Genomic DNA, 24614 nt, shown 5'->3' with positions numbered 1-24614 from the left:
AAGTCAGCAGACACAAAGTCAATATTATGCATCAGCATAATAGAAATATAACAAAATAAAATCCAAATATCGGTGGCTACACAAATGAAAGCTTGCAGAAAATCACGTGTAGGTTGGCCACCCCTCCAGGGGAAGTCTCATCTATGCAGCAATTCAGAGATACAGAAGGCCTCATCTTATAACTGTTATCTCAACTTACAGTTCTGTGATGCTGACAGCAGAGGAAGAGACAATGTTGAGTGTAGCACACAAGCTCTTAAATGCCTTGTACAGAAATGACGCACATCACTTTTGTTCACATTTCTTTACCTAGATCAAATCAATAGTCTCACCGAATTAAAAAAGGACTTGGAAAGCTCAGTCTTCCTGTGAGAACATAAAGAAGAATCAGGAATGGATGAGAGGTAGAAACCACAACCATAGTCCAAAAGTATTTTTTACTGTAGTCATTTAATAAAAACACACTGACTCCCCTATATGAGCCAAAGTCTGTGCTAGATACTGAAGATGTTAAAGTGATCAAAAATAGGGATTTCTTAAGTCTTCTGATAGCTTACTGTTCAGAGAGAGATTACCAACCCGCATCCTTTTGTTTTTAAGTTTTTTTTTTTTATTTTTTTTTTCAACGTTTATTTATTTTTGGAACAGAGAGAGACAGAGCATGAACGGGGGAGGGGCAGAGAGAGAGGGAGACACAGAATCGGAAACAGGCTCTCAGGCTCCGAGCCATCAGCCCAGAGCCCGACGCGGGGCTCGAACTCACGGACGGCGAGATCGTGACCTGGCTGAAGTCGGACGCTTAACCGACTGCGCCACCCAGGCGCCCCATGTTTTTAAGTTTTTTTAAATGTTTATTTGTTTTTGAGAGACAGAGAGAGCATGAGTGGGGGAGGGACAGAGAGAGAGGGAGACACAGAATCAGAAGCATGCTCCGGGGCTTTCTGGAGCCTGACATGGAGTTCTAACTCACAAACCGTGAGAGGAGCTTGAACTCACAAACCAAGAGATCACGGCCTGAGCTGAAGTTGGCCGCTTAACCGACTGAGCCACCGAGGCGCCCTCCACTCACCATCCTTAAGTAAATGATGCAGCTCTCGGCCAATCTCTTGGCCTTATTCTTGATCCAAACAGAATGGCCAAAAGACTTCATGCTTAGTGTGGGAGTACAAAACTGCTCCAGATTGACCTTGAACTACTAACTTTACGGCCTTGGTACATTTGCATCGCTGTTTCTGGCCTAATCAAAGTTCCAACCTTATAAGGATTGCGTCACTGGGTACCCACAGGTGCAGCTGCCGCAGCTTGACTTTCCATGATGCATGTGCATGCACAGTATTTGCTACTTGTATAAAGCAAGTGGGCTGGATTCAGCATGAGTTGTATTAAATACTAGTTTCCAATCTAGGTAAGCAGCACTAGATATGCTACCCTAAATTCCCCGCTGCATTCAATGTTAAAAGAAGAGAAAACATACAGATGAAATTTAGAGTTATGGGGCTTGCTACAGCCTCCGGGTCATTCCTCCCATTGCGACTTTAGATTGATTAGTTACATATGAGGGAATAATTTCCATGAAAGGCGGGTTTCATACCTAAGGTTGCTGTTTGCTTTTAGTAAGAGAACCTGTCATTACACCAGGTTCTGTACGATAATCCCAAGAGAGTTTGGAAGAAGTTATTTTTCTAGAGAAATTTTTTTTCTACACAAAAATGTGATCTAAATGGGGACATGAAAATTAAAGGGATTTCATAGATTTAAATGGATTTAAATATACTATAAAGGAAATTAAGATACCTCAAGTAAAACTCAGAAGAAACTCAAATAATGATAGCAGTAAAGAAAGAATGAAAATAAAAGAGTCCCAACAGAGATGAAGGCAAAGCTGAATAATATCTGAGATGCTAGCGATATCTATTCAACAGTAGTCTAAAGCCTCTCTAGAGGTGGTCATAAATACACTTGACCTAATATAGACAGAAGCTACAGAGAGAGTCTTGATTCTAAATTGAATAATTTGCCAGTAGGTTGAATCCCGCAGGTACAAGTGACATTTAGCATTCAAGCCATTTCCTAGAGTCAGTGCTGAAGTCCACAAAATAAAATCTTTGACCCTGGCCATGACATTTATCTTCAAAATCACCAAACAAGTCATTTTGAATGGTAAGACACCTTTAATAAATGTGCAATAAGATATAACAAATCTAGGCTATGAGGCCTTGCCATCTAAAAACCATTATACTAATTGATTCCTTGCTAAAAACTATGTTCTCTTTGATTAAATTACTCAGAAAAAATACTGACCATGGAAGCAGTTCTCCAGTGAATGAACTCTCAAGCCATTTCACTGTTGTTTTTGACGTCTGGTAGTGAGTATTCCAAGATATGATTCAATTACATAAGGATAAGCACACTACTATTCCAGGATGTTAAAGAAGTATTAGAAATGATCCTTCCCTTTACAGGATCTGTAATCCAGAATAAATGCACTAAAAGAAAGGCCTGTCTTAATCGTAATAAAACACCATAGACGGGTGGCTTCAACAATAGGGATTTATTTCTCACAGCTCTGGAGGCTGAGCAGTCCAAGATCAAGGTGCCAGTAAGCTAGGCTGCACTTGGAGATCCCTTTCTTGACTTGTAGGTGGTTGCCATCTTGCTGTGTGCTCTTATGAACTCTTCTTTGTGTGCACGTGAGGTGAATGAGCAAGCTCTCTAGTGCCTTATAAAGGCAGTAATCCATCACGAGGGTCCTGCCCTCATGGCCTAATCTAAACTGAATTATCTCCAAAAACCCCATCTCCAAATACTATTACATTGGGGATCAAGGCTTCAACCTATGAATTTTACGGGGACACAAACACTCTGTCCATGACAAAATCTGTAAAAGCATAAGAATGCCACTTTCCAGAAAGGTAAAAAAAAAAAAGCATTAGAAATAATTATTTTCCTTATAGAGCTTTGAAATGGAGAAACTTGTCAACAGATACATGAAACAAACAATAATCAAAATCCGATCATAACTAATGCTATCATAGCAGATTATAAAAATAATCATTCAGAAAATGAATAAATATATAAATAATTGTGGTGTACATTGATAATAATGAATAAATATATGGACATCTTTTTGGTAATTATGTAGACTATAATATAGATTATAATAAATATATATATTTATCCTAGGGAAATATGTAGTATAGTTAAAATAGTCATAAAGAAAATATAATGCTATACGACTTTATGGAAGATATAAGATTTATATTGGGTCTTATGTTGCAAAGAATAATATCAACTCTGGTTTTAAATCCCAATCAAGTTTTATTGCCAACATACATCACACACACACACACACACACACACACACACACACACTTAAAAATATCATGTTATGGCATAGATATTAAAGATATTTGCATAAATAGATATAGATTATAATTATACATTAAAATTTTTTTAATGTTTCTTTATTTTTGAGAGAGACAGAGACAGAATGTGACTGGGTTAGGGGCAGAGAGAGAGGGAGACACAGAATCCTAAGCAGGCTCCAGGCTCTGAGCTGTCAGCACAGAGCCTGACACAGGGCTCGAACTCATGAGCTGTGAGGTCATGACCTGAGCCGAAGTCGGATGGTTAACCGCTTAACCGACTGAGCCACCCAGGCGCCCCTAATTATACAACGTTTTACCTGTCATACAAATAGTTTTAAGTATGATTGTTTTTTACTTAAAGTGTTTTTGATGATCACTGTTATAAGATGTTTGCACTTTATATACTGGACTTGAGTTCAACAAATATTTTCTGTTGAGAAACTGTTGCAATCCAAGCATACTGCTTAAATACAAAAGACTAACCTTGCTAATAGGTACAAGAATACATTTTATTCATAATACTCTATTCTCTTTTATGAATATTGCATGTTATTTTGTCTTTGTCCAAGATACAAAGTTTCATCTTAAGTAAATTTTTTTTTAAATTAGTGTTTTCCACAGGGTTGTAACTATAATAATGGCTATTATTATATTATAATCACATTGGAAATTTTTATTAGATGTTTTACATACACTATGATAATCTACCTGTATTGGGTTAAATTGTGTCCCCTCTAAATTCAAACGTTGAATTCCTAACCCTGAGTACCTCAGAATGTAACTGAATTTGGAGAGAGCATCTTTTAAGAGGAATTAAGTTGAAATGAGGTCATTCATGTGATTTCTAATGCAGTATGACTTCTATCCTATTAATAAGAGGCAATTAGGACACAGACAAGTACAAAGGGAAGACCTTATGAACACACAAGAGAAGACGACCATTTATAAGCCAAGGAGAGAGCCCTCAGAAGAAACTAATCCTCTCAACACCTCCATGGTGGACTTCAAGCCTCCAGTACTGTAAGAAAATAGATTTCTGTGATTTAAGTCCCCTGTTCATGGTGCTCTTTAATGGCAGCCCCAGAAGACTAATATACTGGTTACCACCATTTACAAGGGAAATAACAAGGTTCAGAGAAGTTGATTTACTAACTGAAGGGTAAGGGTACCTATGTATAGTATGAGTTATCATAAATCATTATTTACATTTTATGAATAATTATATTGAAAAGGAACGAATATTTTTATCTTTCTTTAAAATGTTTTGAATGTTAGATGGATTATCTACAATCTAATTTCTCAGTTAAGATGGTTTTCTGTATGTATCTTATTAAATCAAACTGATACAGCATGTACATAATAAGATGTAACAAGATAAAAAAAAAGATTTCAGAGAATCACTTATACACACTCTGGCAGAATATGTCTTCTTCCAATGCCTTAGAGAAATTTCAAAGCAATAATAAAATATCTGCTTTTTATAAAACTATGCTTACAAGGAAAGCTTATACTAATTCAAATCAATGTTTATTTTGCTGTTAGCTCTAAGTAAATTTATTTCCTTTTTCTTATAAGTTTCAAAGTTAGCAAGATAATGAAATAAAAATCAAATCTTTTTGCCAATTAAATAGTTACAATTTTTTTTTAAATCAAGTGAATAGATAATATTGCTTAGTTGTAGCTTTTTTCTCTCTTCAACTTCCAGCATCTCTAATTAATCTTCTCCAGGGAACTATGGTATAGTTCTGGGGATTTTACTCTACTTTAATGAGTTTGACAGTTGGAGGAGAGCTAGAACTCCAATCAAAATAACTCTATAAGCTAACAAAGAAGCCTGTCACAGTTCCATGGGTGTTGACAAAAGACACAAGACTCTTGGGTCAGAGATAAAGGACTGAATTACAGCAAAAGCAGGGGCAAGATTGTTAGCATTGTCCTACTGGGTCTCTGCACCCGAAATCTTATGGCAAAGCCCTTGGAGCCAGGTGGAGCTTACACGTGCAGTGGAATGTGCCATGTGAGAACTTAGGGAATTGTAGTAAGCAAGTCTATACTCTTTCTGCGAAATAACTAGGTGCATACAGAACTATTTGAAGAATTCTTGCAATGCATGTCTCCACTTCTTAAGATTGCCTCTGCATAAACAATGCTGAGAAGTAGTCTGGTAAAGGACAAAGTCTTGTGATTTTTGTAAACTCAAGATATGTAAAAATGCAAGAGGCCTATGGCAAACTGCCTCTTAGCAGTAGACTATTACCATCATGTGTGTGTGTAACATATATATATGACATATACTATTATATATATTTTACATGTTATATATTATTATATAGAATATATGATATATATGTAATATAGAATATGTATATCATACATAATATATATAGTCAGATATATCACATATATATCGTATTTCTGTGTGTACCATAAATATATGTGTGTGTGTGTATATATATAAACATATATATAATTTGTGTCTGTAGAGAGTTTAGCTAAGCTACCCCATGGTACTGCTGCTTCCACATTGATTTTGTTTAACCAAGTGGCCTGCAAGAACTTTAACATGACACTGGCCCTTCATGCAAGCACATGCCCCTGATAGCAGCTACAGAGTCACAGGCAAATGTAAGTTATTGGTATGATTTCCTTAACAGCTCTGTAATCAATAAGGCTGTGGTCAAGTCTCCTCTGCCTCCTAACACCTTCCCCCTATGCACTTCTTAGATAAAACTTTCGTATAACTTTCCAAAACCCCGCTCTTTTGGTTTGAAGTGACCAACCAAGCTTTAGCCAGGGGACCCCAGCACTTCACTCATAGACCCTGACAAAGGCTGTGTCCCAGTTCCAATAACTGTCTCTCTGTCTTCACTCTGCCTTGACCTCCGTATATGGCTCCTCTAGACATTCTGGGTATTTCGTCCAGGACCTTAGGATAATAAACTTCTCTACTTTGGTTTCTCTTGAGGTCTGTTGCTGAACTTTGGGTCACCATTTGGCAACTTGTGCTTCCCTTAATAAGTGTTAATTTGACAAATTCATAACATGATCCATACATCATTTATATTTATTGCTCACAATAAACATACGAGTACTAATAATTAACCATTTTGAGCAGTAAAATTAAGTCTAAAAACATAATTAAGTGAATCTCTCAAGGAGAGTGGTAGATCCATGATTCTGAATTCTAAGATTAAACTTTCAAACTCTCCATTCTAGGGGCAGAAGTAAATCAGTAAAAATTGCCTTAGGTGCATTCATAAGAATTATTATTTCCCCCAGCACTGTTGTAAATTTAGGATAGGTGTATTAGTGATGCAGTAGGCTCATTTACTTCAATGCTTATTTGCCTAAACAATTAAGAGCTATTTATGCTTGTTCTATATATTTTTTCCGTTTCTCTTCCAAAAACGTTGCTAGTCTTTTTTTGTTCCCAAGTCTCAGTAATTTTCTAGCCCTCAATACATTAGTTTACTAAAGAAAATGCCTATTCTGGTTTGCAGCTTGGGGTTGCTTAAAAAATTAGGGAGACATTTCTAGGGGTCCTGGATAGTAGGCAGGGAGTGAGGATAGACAGACATATCGGCTTTGAGATGAGAAGGCAGGGACAAATATAGACAGTGAATATTCCACCAAAGAAGGAAATAGTTGGTAGTCTGTAGTTTAGGGACATCATTAGGAAATGACAGAAGCTGTCAAGTATAGGAAGTGGAACCCATGGTTAGGGAGCATGGCTTGGTTGTACTTGAACCTCTGCATTCTAAGTGTCCATGGGAATTTGAACACCTGGCTTCATAACAGTAACTAATAAGCACTGAAAGCCCCTTGAAGTTTTCCTTCTGTTTAAGGTCAATGTTACTTTTACCCCAAAAGTATTTGTACCAAAAAGGGTAGTTTGCAGTGCTTGAGACTCTCTACAGGCTCATTAAATGAAAATCTGGGCTGGACCTAATTAGATTTAAGGAAAATAATATGACTTTTTTTGAATGCCAAAGTGTATGAAAAAGTGACATTTATGTAATGTATAAATTCACCAAATAACTGGCGAACAAGGTAGTACTTGATGTAAACTGAATTGAATTTGAATTATAAGTGAATTGAACTGAAATTGTCCAGTATCTTTAGGTTGAATACTATTCTGAGGTTGGTCGGGAGGAGGGGGGTGGATGCCGTCATTATTTTTTTTTTTTAATTTTTTTTAAACGTTTATTTATTTTTGAGACAGAGAGAGATAAAGCATGATCGGGGGAGGGTCAGAGAGAGAGAGGGAGACACAGAATCTGAAACAGGCTCCAGGTTCTGAGCTGTCAGCACAGAGCCTGACGCGGGGCTCGAACCCACCAACTGCGAGATTGTGACCTGAGCTGAAGTCGGACGCTTAGCCGACTGAGCCACCCAGGCGCCCCTGGATGCCGTCATTATTAATGGTGGTGTCTTATCCAAGACACCATTCCCTAACTCCAGGTCATATTTTATTGTCCCCACTGGCATTTACCCGTGGAAATGCATCTGCCTAATTCGGGGAGTGAAGATAGATTAGGAGTTGATTAATGTGGAAATATCACAAATAAGATTAATAACATCTGTTTCGAAGGGGAATATTCTGCATCATAGGAGAGGTCTTCTTAGAACAGTCTGTGAACTATCTCAGGTATATGATACTAAAAAAGGGAATATTTAGGCAGCACCAGTGTAAGATTAATTATTGACTATAATTTTGGTTAAGACTGTGGAATAATCTCCCAGTAGCCATTGTAGAATCCCTAAAATACCAGTCTTTTTTGGAGCTATGGGAAAAAGCATTTGAGATACGTAAAAAAGATAATTTAAAGCTGGAAAAAAGAAATTCTCTAGCTTAAAAATTTTCAACTTTTTTGTTTTCTATTTGCTGTAATGCAGACTACATCAACTGTATAGTACTAATATAAAGATGTATACACGTGTATTTTCAACCAATTCATACAATTTATTTCCAAATCCAAACAATGAGATAATTGCAACTATAATTTATTTATTTCAAGCCAATATTTCCTGCACTTATGGGATACGGGTTATATAGTTCTAAATTTTTTTCAAGAAGGTCAGATAGAACTGTGATGACTGGAGGTAACATGATTATCTAAATGAACTGAGTATTCACATCAAAAGCAAAAAATGGAACAACAAAATCTAAACAGCTCATACAATGCAAATGTTTCCTCCTCCATGTCTCTTTCTTTTCCTTGAAATATTTTGGTGAGGAATTCAGGTTTTTAATTCTCTCATGTCTCACCATCTACATGTCGTACATTACATACTTATGATATTATTTAACATGACTCTCTTTTCCATATTTCTTTTGAGTCATTGATTTTCTTCTTTAAATAGGTAACTATAGGTTTGATTAAATTCATATTTTTTCCCAAAAGCCCTTTTAACGTGGAAATGTCTTATATAAGAAACCGTTGCTGGGGCGCCTGGGTGGCTGGCTCAGCTGGTTGAGTGTCTGACTCTTGATTTCAGCTCAGGTTGTAATCTTGCAATTGTGGGACCAAGCCCTGCATTGGGCTCTGCACTGAGCGTGGAGTTTGCTTGGGATTTTCTCTCTCTGTCTTTCTCTTTCTCTCTCTCTCTCTCCCACTCTCACTATCTCTGAAAATAAAGAAATATTTCTTAAAAATATTTTTAAAGAAACAATTGCCTAACTCAAGGTCAAAACATAGAAGTAAAATTCTTATAATCTTGGGTTAAATGACAGTTTCTGAGATACTACAGCAAAAGCACAAGCAACAAACAAAAAATAAATATATAGGCTTGTAACACAATTACAAATTACTTGGCTTCAAAGGACATCATGAAAAAAGTGAGAAGGCAGTCCATAGAATGGGAGAAAATATTTATAAATCATATATCTGATAAAGGCTGGTATTCGAATTAAAAAAGAAAAACTCTTATACTCAAAAATAAAAAGATAAACAACAATTTAAAAATGACCAAAGGATGTAAATAGACATTTTTTTCTAAAGAAGATATACAAAAGCGAAATAAACATATGAAAAAATGCCAGACATTATTAGACATTAAGGAAATGCAAATCAAAACCAAGAGATACTACTTCATACCCACTAGGATGTATACAATTAAAAAGGCATACAGTAGGTCAAAAGTGTTGACAAGGGTTTTGAGAAATTGGAACCGTCATGCGTTTGCTTGTGGGACTATAAAATGAAAACGCTTTTGAAAACACATTTGCATTTCCTCAAAATGTTAAATATGCAGTTACCATAGAGCTCCCCCTAGGTATATATTGAAGATACGTGAAAATATACATTCACTCAAAACTTTGTACATCAACACTTACAGTAGCATTATTAATAATATCCAAAGAATGGATATAATTCAATGATTACCAATTGATGAATACATACATACATTGTGGTGTATTCTTAGAATAGAATATTTGATAATAAAAAGAAAGTCCTGGTACATGCTACACCATGGATCAACCTTGAATACATGCTAAGTGAAAAAAAAACCCACCTGATGTATTCTTCTATTTATATGAAATATCTGGATGAACAAATCTATACAGATATAAAGTAGATCAGTGGTTGCCTAGGGCTGGAAGTTAGGGGAAGAGAATGGGGAGTAAAAGCTGATAGGTATGGCTTTTTTTCCTTTTAAAGAAGGAACAGAAATGTTCTAAAATTAGATTCTAATGATGTTTGCACAACCTTGCAAATGTACTTAAAAACATTAAATTGTATACTTTAAATAGGTATATGGTATGGCATGTGCATTGTATCAATAAATCAATGAATCAATAAATAAATTGCATCAATAAATCTTTCTTCATTGTGAAGAAAGAAAGAAGGAAGGCAGGGAAGCAGGAAAGAAGGCAGGAAGGCAGGCAGGAAGGAAGGCAGGAAGGCAGGAAGGAAGGAGGAAGCAAACAATGGTCCAGAAGTAAGAAAAAGGGGTTCCAATCTCAGTGAGTCAGCATGTCTTGGAAACGTCTCTTAATCTTCTTAGCCTCAAATCAATTTTAGTTTTCTCATGTAAAAAAATGAGAGGTTTAGATTAGGTTATCCTATTAGTCATTTTTTGTGAATAATCAGATTTGTAAATTAAAAGAGCATTCTTCACTTAATTATCATAATAAATCTTAATAAATTTTTGATTCTTATATTTTTATGTCATTAATCTCCCTTTGAGTAATTTATTAAGGTCATTATAGTTCCCAGAAAATAGATAACACCTGCCAAACCAAAACAAGGCAATGGCAGAGTTCACTGTATTAGCGTTTCTTAGCTGATGTCTGTTTCATGAAATTCTTGGACTCTGGTATTATTGGTCCTGTCATGAAGGCTGCCATAAAATAGTTAAGCTACGGTTGTCAAACAGATTTTTCTGTGCCATAACTAAAATAAATAAATCAGTTCTGTATTCATATGTGGTTACACCTATATATTTTGTCAGCATTTATATATTGAAGACTGTAAAAGGAAATACTAGTGATTTATCAACAAGAAAAAATTCTTTTGTTTTTTGCTGGAGTAGATATTCTATTACCTCTTTAATACTGTGGGGAATAAAACATACCATTCAAAAGACCATAGTATAATAACGCCCTCTCTTTGAATTGATTGCAACAAAACCAGCTACCTTAGTCATATTTTTTTCTAATTTGCTGTACTCTCCTTCAGATAATGAAAGGTAGCTGTCATGCAGTAAACAAAGACTTTTCACAAACTTCTAAGGTCTAGAAACATAGGAAGCATTACGTAAAAGAAAGCACATAAGAGGAATTTAATTATTAATTTAAAATAATAAATCTAATTTAAAACAATTAATTATTAATTTACAATAATAGTTTAAAATAAATTAATTTAAAAGAATTTAAATTTATTATATGTTCCTTGTTATTTTATGTAAACACCTAGAGAATTCTATTACTTGCATAGAAAATGCTAGATACAGGCAACTGGTTTATTATAGTTAACCAATTAGGCTTCTAGATGGAACTTTGCATATATTACACACTTCATTGTGTTTTGAGAGTTGCCATTATTTTACCTGGACATGGCTAATGAGGTTAACCCAAGAAAAACATTAACTTCTTATCTTACAGCATTTATTTTAATTATTTCATTTGTAACTTATTAATGTCAAGGTAAGGCTGACTTAGTAATCTAAAAATCATTTGAAAGTATATTTGCTTGGAAACTTAATTTAATTTAATGTTTTGCCACATTTGAATTGGTTCTATTATTTTAGAGATTATAGATTTATAATATGTAATAGAGAAACAGAATTGTATGTTGAATTGTAAGAAAACTCAACTGGGATTCAGATGACTTTAGCTACTTTAGCAAGTCATTTATATTTGTTTTTCTTTCTTCTCTTGTGTACAAATGAAGTAAACCATACAGACCAAGACAATACAAATATCTTAAGTGTACTATTTGGTGAACACCATCGTGTATTTAGCACCCAGATTTCAAAATGGAACATAGTTAGCATCCTAGACGCTATGTTGGGGCTTCTAAGAATATTGCTGCTCTAGCATTTTAGTATGTGTCTTTGGAGAATATATATATATACACAATTCTTTAAGGTCTATACCAAGACTGGGATTTCTGGATCAAAGTGTGTGCGTGCATTCAGCTTTAGTAGATAGTACCAGTTTTTTCAAAAAATTTTTAATGTTTATTTAATTTTTGAGTGTGAGAGAGGGAGAGAGAGAACAAGTGAGGGAAAGGCAGAGAGAGAGGGAGCAGAAGATCTGACGCGGGCCCCGCACTGACAGCAGAGAACCCGATGCAGGGCTCAAATTCACCAACTATGAAATCACGACCTGAGCCAAGGTCAGATGCTTAACCCGCTGAGCCACCCAGGCGCCCAAATTTTCAGACCAGCCACATGAGTGTTTCAGTTGTGACACTGGTCAACATATGATATTTACAATATTCCATTATAATATTTCTCATTTAGCCATTCTGATGGATATGAGGTATGATAACATTGTGGTTTTAATTTACATTTTCTTGATAACGATAAAGTTTAGTGCATTTTCATATATTTCTTTGACCATTTATATTTCCTTTTTTTTGTGAAAACTGTTTAAATATTTTGTTTGTTTTTTTATTAGAATTTCTAATGTTTCTATCTCACTTAACATTAACAAAAGGAGAAAAAGAACTCCATTTGATATACTTTAAATTCCCTCCAATTTCTATTACTTTCTAATCTGTAAGACAAGACTCCTCATATAACCTAGATCTCTTTGGCACCTCACATTCTTATTTTATTTTATTTTATTTTATTTTTTTTTTCAACCTCTATTTTATTTTTGGGACAGAGAGAGACAGAGCATGAATGGGGGAGGGGCAGAGAGAGAGGGAGACACAGAACCGGAAACAGGCTCCAGGCTCTGAGCCATCAGCCCAGAGCCTGATGCGGGGCTCGAACTCACGGACCGCGAGATGGTGACCTGGCTGAAGTCGGACGCTTAACCGACTGCGCCAGCCAGGCGCCCACATTCTTATTTTAGAACTTGCCCCAGGAGCTTGCTCTATGTATTTTCTTTTAATTAATTAATGCTAAATTTACTTCGTGTCTACTTAGCCTTTGATATTCTCCCTTCTTGAGAAGAAAGGGAGGGTATCTTTTACTTCAGCTTAGCATCTTATACTAAACTATCTCAGACTAATGTATGTTTCCTATTTGTTTCTTTATTTTTTTATTGCTGATCTCATTCAGATTCTATTTTGAAGAATCGGCAGCGTTTAAAAGGCAGATAAAGAGCGAATTTCAGGCAGAGAGAATAGGATGTGCAAACCTGTAGAAACATGTTGTTTTACTAAGGAAGCTCGTATTTTGACAGAAAGTAATAGATAGTTTAAGGGTTAGGGAACAGCTGGTTTATAAACCTTGTATTTCTAATACATGTAGCTGATTTTTTGCTTATTTAAAAAAATGAAACAAAACGAAATGAAACAGAAAGAAAGAAAGAAAGAAAGAAAGAAAGAAAGAAAGGAAGAAAGAAAGAGAAAGAAAGAAAGAAAGAAAGAAAGAAAGAAAGAAAGAAAGAAAGAAAAGAAAGGAAGAAAGAAAGAAAGAAGGAAAGAAAGAAAGAAAGAAAGAAAGAAAGGAAGAAAGAAAGAAAGAAAGAAAGAAAGAAAGAAAGAAAGAAAGAAAGAAAGAAAAAAGAGAGGAAGAGTTGCCCGGAAGGGATGCGAAGGGAGTGAGGGAGGTCTTATCCTTTGTGAAGTGCACACAAACAAATCACTCTTTCCTCAAAGGTGAGAGAAAGCATTTGGGGGCTTGTGTTTCTGGTAATATTGGACAAGATTATTTAAATTTACTCATCTGTATGAGTTTTCTAGGGCTGCTGCACAAAGTGCCACAAACTAGGAGACTTAAACAGCAGAAATGTGTTGTTTCCCAGTCCTGGAGACTGGGAGTCTGACACCAAGTTGTCAGCAGGGATGGTTCCTTCTGAGGGCTGTGAAGAAGAATCCACTCCAGGCCTCTCCCCCAGCAGCTGGTGGCCTGCTGGCCATTTGTGGTATTCCTTGGCTTCTAGAAGCACCAAGGCAGTCTCTATCTTCATCTTCCCATGATTTTCTCCCCATGTGTGTGTCTGTGTATAAATTTTGCCTTCTTATAAGGACACTAGTCATATTGCATTAGGGTCTACCCTATTCCAGTATGACTGATTCCTAAGTTAGTTACATATGCGAAGGCCTTATTTCCAAATAAGGCCCCATTCTGAAGTTACTGGACACTGGTATTTCAACATGTGAGATTTTGAAATACATGATTCAACCCATAGCACTATATATTGAAAACAACTAAAAATTATGGATGAAATAGTTTTTAAATATCTTCCCTAAATGGATTGAAAATAAATACATGTTTATGTGTATATATAAATGTGTATGTCGTTATTTATATAATGTAAATATCTACATGCATAAATATATATTTGAAAATGAATGCATATGTACTTATACATTTATATGGATTGAAGAGCTAACAAAATAGGAAGAATCTATGAAACCAAAATTTTTTAAAAGTGACAATCCAGAGAGGTAAGTTATCCCTTAGAGCAACTAAGAAGTCTTACCAAGACATCTACTAGTCAGGCAAACTTGGGCTTTGGAATTTAGGTCTCTGAAGACAAAATGACTAAAATAAAGACCCGGAGATCTTGTTAAAAATCCTCCCCATATTAAACTGTGACCCAAAGCACTGTGCACCTCCCCTCCCCCCAGAACACTGCTTGGAAGGTTGCATTTCCAATGAATAGAGCAGGGTGAATAAAAAGAAGGAAAAGCACCAGTTAAAAAGAGGGACAGTGAAATGAGATTTAGTCATGAGTTTGAATCAGTTTAAAACCTTGCATCAGTTTCCAATCCAGGTTTAGGTCACCTGCAGAGTGCATGAAACGTGTCAATTTTGCTTTATGATGGTCTTGACTTGATAGCGTTTACATGACTGGAAGAAGGAAACGTAAGTTTTTTTCTACCAGAAGCTAGTTCTTCCTAGACTTCCAAAATTCTGCAAAAAATAGTTTTTCAATAAAAAAAAGAAGATGCAGTCAGAATTATCCCATATGCAAAGAAATAAGGCAAAATAAGTAAAAACCAGCAACAATAACACATTAGAAACAGATCAAACTTCAGATATTTAGAATTATCAGAGATAGATTATAAAATAATCATATTTACAATGCTTAGAAGTTATAAATAAGCTTGAAAATATCTCAGAGAACATAAATTATTAAACATAACCTCAGAGTTTTTAAAAAATCAAAAGGAATTTTAGACATCAAGCATGTAGTAATAAAAAATCAAAAGCTTAATGGTCAGGGCTATCATCATAGACGTAACTGAAGAGAAAAGTAGTGAACTATAAAGTTGGTCAGACTGAATTATTTAGAATGGAACCCAATGTTATACCCATAGATTTGTTTAGATCTAGAAATTTCACATGGAGGATAAACTGAGGCCTAAAATATGTTTACTGAACCATAAAAAATCTTGCAAATCTTGCCATTTGCAACAACGTGGATGGATCTGGAAGGTATACTACTAAATGAAATAAGTCTGTCAGAAAAAGACATATACTATATGATTTCACTCATGTATGGAATTTAAGAGAAACATGGGGCGCCTGGGTGGCTCGGTCGGTTAAGCATCCGACTTCGGCTCAGGTCATGATCTCACGGTCCGTGAGTTCGAGCCCCGCGTCGGGCTCTGTGCTGACAGCTCAGAGCCTGGAGCCTGTTTCAGATTCTGTGTCTCCCTCTCTCTCTGCCCCTCCCCTGTTCATGCTCTGTCTTTCTCTGTCCCAAAAATAAATAAACTTTGAAAAAAAGAGAAACAAAACAAACAAAAAAGATTTAAAAAAAAACCACAGACTCATACATATAGAGAACAAATTGGTGGTTACCAGAGGGGAGGTGGTTGGGGGATGGGTGAAATGAGTGATGGGGGTTAAGAGAACTGAGTAATGTTATGGAATTGTTGAATCACTGTCTTGTTAACTTGAAACTAATACAACACTGTATGTTAATTATATTGGTTTTAAAAAAAATAATAAAAATAAAGTGAAAACACTTCCAAGTCAAAAAAAAAAAAAAAAAAAAAGAGAGAGAGAGAGAACAATGAACTAGAAAGTTCTCTCTCGTTAGGAAAGAGAGGAGGGAGAAAATGAGGCATTCAATATGTGAAGAGATAATGCTTAAAAATTTTCCTGTGCTGATAGTAACACCAGTCTGGAAACCTAAACAAAAAATCTTTTCCGATTAATTAAAAAAAAAACAAAAAACAACTCACATCTAGACACTGCTTAATGAAACTTTAAAGTGTCAAATATCAAAAGAAATTCTTAAAATTAACTAAAAGACAGAAAGTTATCTCACAAAGGTGAAGTGCAATGGCATTTTCAATATTCAGGAAAGAGAGACAGGTGACTAGTGTCCTAGAAGTCGGTATCAAGCCAAATTATCTTTCAGTGATGGGACTAATTTGAATTTATTTTCAAGAAAATACTGTACTATCAGTATGGCTCTGGCAGAAAGCAGATGACTACAGATAGAAGGTTTAAGAAGGGAAGAAGATCTAAGAAAATGGTAAACATTCTGGCAAATAAAATAAGGTCTGCACAAACATGTCATAATGCATTTTAGAGTTAAGAAATCAATACAGAACTTAAATACCCAATAGCAATAACACAAGTGCCTGAAGATTAGTGTATGTTCGCCCATAAAACAATCAACAGGAAGACAGAGTTAACAAGAAACTTTTAATTTAACATGGATGATATAATTTGTAGGGCACTCATGAAAAGGAAAGAAAAATATCATACACTCTAAGTGAACAGATACTCATATCTAATGACCCAACAATTCTATTTTTTTTCCAACAGTTCTCTTTTCAAAAGTATACCCAAGAGAATTGGGTACCTGGCACCAGGAAACATATACAAGAATGTTTATTTGCAGCATCATTCAACATAGCCCCAATCTTGAAATAACTCAAGTTTCTATCAACACTTGTTGGTTAAATAAATACCAGTGTGGTCTAAAATGGAGTTCTATATAGTATTGCAAAATAACAAATGCTACTTGCATGCAAAAATATGGATGAACCCCACACATTTTTAATCAAGACACACAGAGATTTTAAAACCTTTGATCTTATTTATATAATGTTCCAAAATATGAGCAAAAGCAAATTATATGGTTTAAAGATGCATAGATGATAGCAAAATTATAAAAGATTGCAATAAACTAATTATCATAAATATTTGAATAGGTACTTCTGGGAAGAGAGCTTTTATGGATTTGTGTTTGGAGTAAGATACATGATTTTATTTCTTGACATGAGTGATGGTTATATGGATGTTGACATTACAGTTATTCATTAAGTCAGGTTTTTTTTTAGTATATTTTATATATGATAGTAAAAGATGATTTAAAATGAATGCATATTGAGGATATTGAAAGCAAATTATTACAACTAAAAAAACAGATAGCTTCAGGAATTTGGATGAAAAGGATGTTTTAGCATTAGATAACGAAGGTCTCAGTATGTCAGCTGTCAATTTAAGTTTACCTTGAATTAGGTAGCAATATAACTAACAATTTATGTTTTACAAATGCTTTGATATATATCTTCAATGATGTCAATAAGAAGATGAAGAATCAGTACTATGTGCATTATATAGATGGGGAAATTGAAAAATATGAACAGATTTTTTCAAGAAAACAAAGTCTCTGAGTGGCAGATTTAAGTGTTTTTTCCTGACTTTAAATCGTGTTCTTTCAGTGAGAGAATTGCACTTAGTGGGTGTTCAGTCAATGCATCATGAACTGATATTCTACTAACAGATAGAAAAGTAGATAAAGAGATCAATCTAATTGATCCTTAAGCAGGAGGATCCTTAAGCAGGAATAAGCCGGAAGACTGCTCCTTAGTAGGAGGAGGAGCAGAGGGAGGGAGAGAGAGAGAGAGAGAGAGAGAGAGAGAGAGAGAGAATGTCAAGCAGGCTCCATGCTCAGTGTGGAGTCCAACATGAGACTGGATCTCATGATCTTGAGATCATGACCTGAGCTGAAATCAAGAGTTGGATGTTTAGCTGACTGAGCCACCCAGGCTCCTGTCTATTTTTTTTTTCTTAAGCAAAAAAATATATACAGTTATATTTCCAAGGAGGTCTCTGTTCTTCTGGCTAAATTGGAAAAGATTCAGAAGTATATCTGAGAGTCTAGATGGCACATGTGGCTTTATGCACCGACATGATTATCCAGCTGTGAACAAAATCTCTTTATTATGTAATCATGATTATTTAGTCTTTCTTGAGAATTCCTTTTCCGAAATTGTCTGCAAACAAATTGGAATACATTATGCAATCTTATCCGATATGAGCATGCTGCCATTTAACCATTCAATTCAACCATAAGTTGACCGAGAATTAATGCTTCTTTCATATTAGAGTTATAAAACATATAGTCATTTTTACTCATCAATTATTGACTATAGCTTGGTAGAATAATGACACATTGTAACACCGAAGATTTCTTTCCTAGTGATAGCTACAGATTTGAAGGTACAGTTTGACAATACACATAAATTCAAATGCACATGTTTATGAGAACATCTTCAAGGATCAAACATGCTTTTTTTTTTTTTTTAATTTTTTTTTTTTTCAACGTTTATTTATTTTTGGGACAGAGAGAGACAGAGCATGAACGGGGGAGGGGCAGAGAGAGAGGGAGACACAGAATCGGAAACAGGCTCCAGGCTCTGAGCCATCAGCCCAGAGCCCGACGCGGGGCTCGAACTCACGGACCGCGAGATCGTGACCTGGCTGAAGTCGGACGCTTAACCGACTGCGCCACCCAGGCGCCCCAAACATGCTTTGATTAGACAGCTTAAGGTATCCTGATGCTGATGTACAAAGATTTCCCCAAGGACTACAATCTGATTGCCACCTAAATATTTTATGGTATTTGGATTGATCAGATTGCTCCAAAACATAACAATTATTCAGATTGCTTTAGTTTGCCCAATAACCAAATAGTGAATTAATTATCATGTTATTTATTGAACATCTTTCATAAGTGCCTGACTTTTCCAGAGTTTTTTTATATATCATGTGGATGGAGAGGAAGAAACAGAGAAAGATATGAAAGAATTTCTTATTTCAGGAAGTTGTCAGTTTTTAATTATGAAAATTGATGCTGAATTTCTGAACTGAGGTTCAATGTTTTGGTAAATTATTATGAACTGATACAAACAGAAAACATGCTGCATTTTGATTTTTTCCCCCTTTTTTCCTAATCTCCGATGGAGCCCTGGTCACATTCCAGATTTAAAAGAGCAGCAAATCATCTATCACTGGCATTTCAGAAGTAATTTTGGTAATGATTGGAGAAATATGAGCCAAATTAAATGTGCTTTCTTGCCAAAAATGCGGTTAGCTATGAAAGCAGGGCCTAGAATACATAAAGGTAAAGACACGTTCTTGTCAGCTTTCAAAGGCAGCCATGCCATTCAATGACACCAGGGTGACAGACTCATAGCTGAATCAACAGGAGCACTGCGTGAGAACAAACTTCGATTGTTTAGCCGGAGCTGTGTTTATATTAAATTGGGATAAGTTGAGCCTTGGGAAAACTGTAGACAAGGAAAGGATTTGGGGTTAAACTTCCTCTTCGCAGAAGTGCAAATGCCATTTGTGTTCATTCTGGCAAATAAAGTCGAGTTGTGATGTTCAAAGTAGGGATGTTCAAAATACTGTACATCGAAGGATAAGCTCTCCACAGCATTACAAATAACCAAAGAGTTATAATGGTGCTCTCTTTTTGTTCATGTATGATTAAAACGTTTCTTCCGTTCTGAGTTGCAAGAAAAGATTTTTGCTTGACTCTCCTTCATTAAAACTAAGGAGCTGTACTTTGGCACATGAATGGCTTCTTCGTCACATTAATCAGAAGGTAAATGTGTCAGACCTAAAAGCAAAAGATAGAAAAAAAAACTTTAGAGAAAGGATATACTTTAGATATGTGGAAATTTATCACAGAAATTCATTTCAGAGGTGGTTTTTTTGTTGTTGTTGCTTTTTGTTTTTGTTGGTTTTTGTGTTTGTTTTGTTTTGGTTTTCTGCTTCCCTAATTATTTTCCTCTTCCAGAGACACAAAGCATCATACTTACGGAACATGTTAAATAGACCCTTATTTCTTCATTCCTCAACCTTCTTGTGACAGCCACATCACAGAAAAGACTTACTTGTGCTGAAGGAATGAATTATTTTCTTCAAATTAATTTTCCAGTGTAATTTTACTCCCCTTTGGTAGCTAAGTATATCAGGCTCAGTTGTTTATTCAAGTATGGATGTAAACAAATCCATCATGTTAAAAACAAAGACCACACTCTTTTTTCCTTTGTGAATTTAAAAAGGTGCGAATGCACATCTCCTGAGATCACATAAGAGACGTAACTGTGGCTTCTTTCATAGTTAGTCTTCCCATGTATGCTTATGTGACCTTACACTGCACCAGTTCCCACAAACTGTAAGTACCGTAGCCCTTTCAGACTAAAAATATATTTTGCTTTGGGTACTTCCTGCTGAAGTAATTTTTAAACATTATTTTTGTTCATTATCTTTTACCCAGTGTATTAAGGCCCTACCTCTTAGCGAAAGCAAAGAACCAAACCACCATTGCCAATAATTCAGGTAATGACATTCAATAACAAAGGTAGCTGAGGCAAAAGTTCATGAATTTAATGAAAATTGTCTTCTCGGACTTATTTGGCTTTGGAGCTACCATTGACCTGTGTGGAAGAAATGCCCATTTTCTTATAGTACAGGGGTAAATAATTTAGCGAGGAAAGAAACACAACCTTTTTTTTTTTTTTTTTCGTTTGGATAGACTTTACAATAAGCTGTCCCAAAAGTGGAAAAGCGAGGGTAGTTTAAAGCACAGGAGATTCTATTTTGAAATTATAATTTTGTGGCAAGGAAAGTAAGTAAATGAATAATACAGTTCTAAGAAACGAACATGATTACCAAGAATGGTACAAAATTGAGAATTGTCAAATAAAATTATAAATAGACTAGCTACAAAATGGATGCTGATTGGGGTGCCCGGGTGGCTCAGTCGGTTAAGCGTCCTGTTCGGCTCAAGTCATGATCTTACGGTTTGTGAGTTGGAGCCCCTCATTAGGCTCTGTGCTGACAGCTTGGAGCCTGGAGCCGGCTTTGGATTTTGGGTCTCCCTCTCTCTGCTTCCTCTGCTTGCACTCTCTCTCTCTCTCTCTCTCTTTCTCATAAATAAGTAAACATTAAAAACATTTTTCAAAAAATGAATGATGATTAAGTAACTAGTAGAACTCAATAATCAAAAATCTTATTTTCATGGGTCTTTTTTTAAGAAATTTGCCAATATAGTTAAACTTTTTGAGAATTAAATGCGGATAGCAATGATGGCTAAACCATAACAACATTATATTTTCACTCTTTCCCATTTTGAGAAGTTCTGCCACATGCATTATCTTATTTGCTAAGCCTGGCCTTTGACATTCTCCACATCCTTCATTTGGAACTTAGTATAAAGTGGTAAGTTATTTCTGTATTTTGTCACCAGCTTGTAAGTGTTTTGAGATTAGAAATGTCTACTTTTTGTATGCCCTCCAATGTCTACTGAATGTTTGTGTCTCTCACAGATAGGCGAAGTATGGCCTGCACACCAACTCTGGCCCACTGCTGTTTTGGGGAGTTTTGTTGGAACACAGTCACACCCTTTATTTATAAGAACTGGCCAAATTGGAGGTCAGGGTAGTAATCATTCCTATTAATATAGCAGTTGACATTGTGCAAATGGAGAAGAAAAGCTAAGACAACAGGATTTAACCCTCGTGTGATTTCCCTCAGAAAAACCATAAGAAAACCTGTTTTTAATGTATTAAAAGGGATTTTTGTGAACATTTCAACTTAAAGACCCAGCAATAACATTTGAGTCACATTTCTCTAGTGTCACTACAGTCTCTTTTACTCATATGAGACTGAGAATCTGTGTTCTCAGTGAAAATTGTTGGTACAGTAATTGAGAGAAATGGAAATTTGAGAAATCTGTTTAGGAAACCAGAAGACATAGGAAATGCTGCAATGTTAAATGATGGGCAAGGACATTTGTACATCTTAGGAAATGATTCTGCCTGTTTGGGTGTACATGCCTGTGCATGAAGTCCCATTTTATGAAACAGTAGGCCCTTAAAGTCAGGGTAACGCAAACTTAAAAAGAATGAGTATTGCTATGATCTTCTAAGTCAACAGGAAAAAAATAGTCCTGGTAACTAATGAGCTGTTATTTATAACTGAGGAAAGATTAGAGCAATCCAGAGTAATAAAACTATGGCAGTGAGGCATCTAGATTTGATTTACTTTTAAGGTCCCAATGAAGTTCAGTAAAATCAAAAACAAAACAAAACAAAACAAAACAGACAAACCGGTTAAAAATATTTAACCAGAAACTTTGCTCCTCTATTTTCTTATTTACTTTTAACATTACATGTTGACATTAAAGGCATAAGAAAGACCTTACTTCACACAAATACACAGTCATTTTATAAAGTAAGTAGAAGCCAAGAGCAAAGTGGGGTTTGTTGATTTGCTATTTTTTTTTTCTTATTCTTTGGAACTTTTCACATGTTTCGGTGAGATTATGGGATGAAAACTTCCCAGCAGTGATATTAACATGAAAGTGAGCAAAGAAACAGAATTAAAAGAACTTTTTACCAGTCACATGAAAAAAAATACAGAATCTGAGTTTGTGTTTTCTAGTCTAAGACAAAAACAGGCACATTTCACGACTTCCCATGCTTGAAATAATAGCATGAGCCTAATTTTAGCCCTTAGGTCAGACATCAGATTGGACTAAATTCACAGAGGAAATAACCGACAGTCCACAAGAATTGTCTAAGAATGCAGAGAGTGCATAGATTAAGAGAAAAAAAAAGTTATAGGAAGTGGTTTGGAGGGGTGCTTTTTATCTGCCCTGGGAAGAGCTATGTGCTTGTTTTTCCTTTTTTATGAAGATACAAGAAAAAAAATGATGCGGCTCAAAGGAAAAAAATGAGAGGATTCTCTTGATAAGATTCAGTGGGGACCAGAGGATACCAGGTAAAGGATTCCAGCCATAATTATGGTTATTAATGAAGAACAAGAGGAAAGGTGCTACCCCCAAGTGACAGAGTAGCAGATACAGGCCTTCTGTATGTACATGGGTCTGAGATTTCTCCAGATCTCCTCTACAGATTGCCAGTGAGCTGAACAATATTTAAGAAGCATGTATTTTAAAAAGGCTTTTTTTTTTCAGACAATATTGCTCAGATTTATTGTGTTTTAACTTCTATTGTGCAGAAACGTCTCCTATACTCCAGTTTCCCTCACTGAAAATAGTGGGAATGCCAGGCTCTTAGGTAAGTTAAAATTTTCCCATCCTTAAAATACAGACATAAGAAGGGTCTGGGTGGACTCTTGATTTCAGCTCAGGTCATGATCTCCCAGTTCTGAGATCGAGCCACAGGTCAGGGTCAGCACTGACAGCACGTAGTCTGCTTGGGATTCTCTCTCTCAAAATAAATAAATAAACATAAAAAAAAAAATCAGAGTTAAAATAAAAGGCAACATTTGGGCACTAAAAAATATTAACTTATTTATGCTTAGAAATAATTTGTTTTGATAGTTCTTGTGGAACTTAAAGGGAATTCCTGCATTCAATGGAAAGGTGGAGCTGTTTTACATCTTCTATTTTTTTTTTTTTTAATTGAAGTATAATTGACATACTTTTTTCAAACACAATTTCCTTTAGCTCATTGGACCTATTTATAATGGCTGCTTCACAGTGTTTGCCTGGTAAATCCCACCGTTTCTCTTGTATTTTTTTTTTTTTTCGTGTATATAGATCATATATTTCAATTTCTTTCCATGCTCTGTATTTATTTTAGAAATGGGCATTTAAAAAATTTTTGCAACACCAGGGGCTGTTAATTCCCTCCACTTCCACCCTCCCATGGATTGTTGCTAGTATCTATTTGCTCATTTATTTAGTAACTTGGTCAGAGAATTTTAGTGATTTTTTTTTTTCCCCTTCAGTGTGAATTCTCTGGTGTCACGCCTCAGAGGGCTCAACTTTGGGCTTAGTGCACAGTCAGCCTTCAAGGGCAATGGTTTTAGCGGGGGCCCTTTTGATTTTTTCTTTCTCTGATCTCTCCATTATACCATCAGCCTTTATTGTGTTCACACCCAGGTCTTAGGCTCCACTATTTGGTCACTGATTGTCTTATTGTTTCTGGCCTTGCCCTGAGACATAAACTGCTCCAGTTCAATCCAATCAGATTTGGGTCCTTTGCAGGGATAATTTGGTGGACCAGTCTTTGAGGTTTGTTTTGACAACAGGAGGTCTAAACTAGCTGGCCCATGGTTTAGCTGTCGCTCTCACGTAGCTGTAGCTTATTCTTAATCGCTGACCACCAAAACATTCACAAATATCCATTGTTTCAGGGGGTGCTGTTAGGCTTGAACTTCCCCACAATTTTTCAATTAAATGCATTATTTTGGGCAAAGCTTTGAAGCTTGATCTTACGGTATGACTCTCCCGCTGAACAGCTTCTCTGAGCCACTGCTCAGGAATAGGAGGCAAGTAAATAGTCGTCACCAGTGAGAGCTGCCAAACTCAGGAAACTCCTAGAAGCT

General features: G+C 35.7%; 1 long non-coding RNA gene across 1 annotated transcript; it reads left to right on the top strand.

Annotated features, from left to right (window-relative positions):
- The first annotated feature begins 8826 nt into the window (after nucleotides 1-8826).
- Nucleotides 8827-23506, top strand: LOC123582907. The gene is made up of 3 exons (XR_006704641.1): nucleotides 8827-8872; nucleotides 15565-15599; nucleotides 23446-23506. It is a non-coding gene; the product is annotated as an uncharacterized LOC123582907 (long non-coding RNA).
- The last annotated feature ends 1108 nt before the right edge of the window (nucleotides 23507-24614 follow it).

This window comes from Leopardus geoffroyi, chromosome B1, assembly GCF_018350155.1.
Source record: "Leopardus geoffroyi isolate Oge1 chromosome B1, O.geoffroyi_Oge1_pat1.0, whole genome shotgun sequence".
NCBI lineage: Eukaryota > Metazoa > Chordata > Mammalia > Carnivora > Felidae > Leopardus > Leopardus geoffroyi.
Note: the sequence above shows the minus strand (reverse complement) of the source record. Positions and strands in the feature narration are given on the sequence as shown.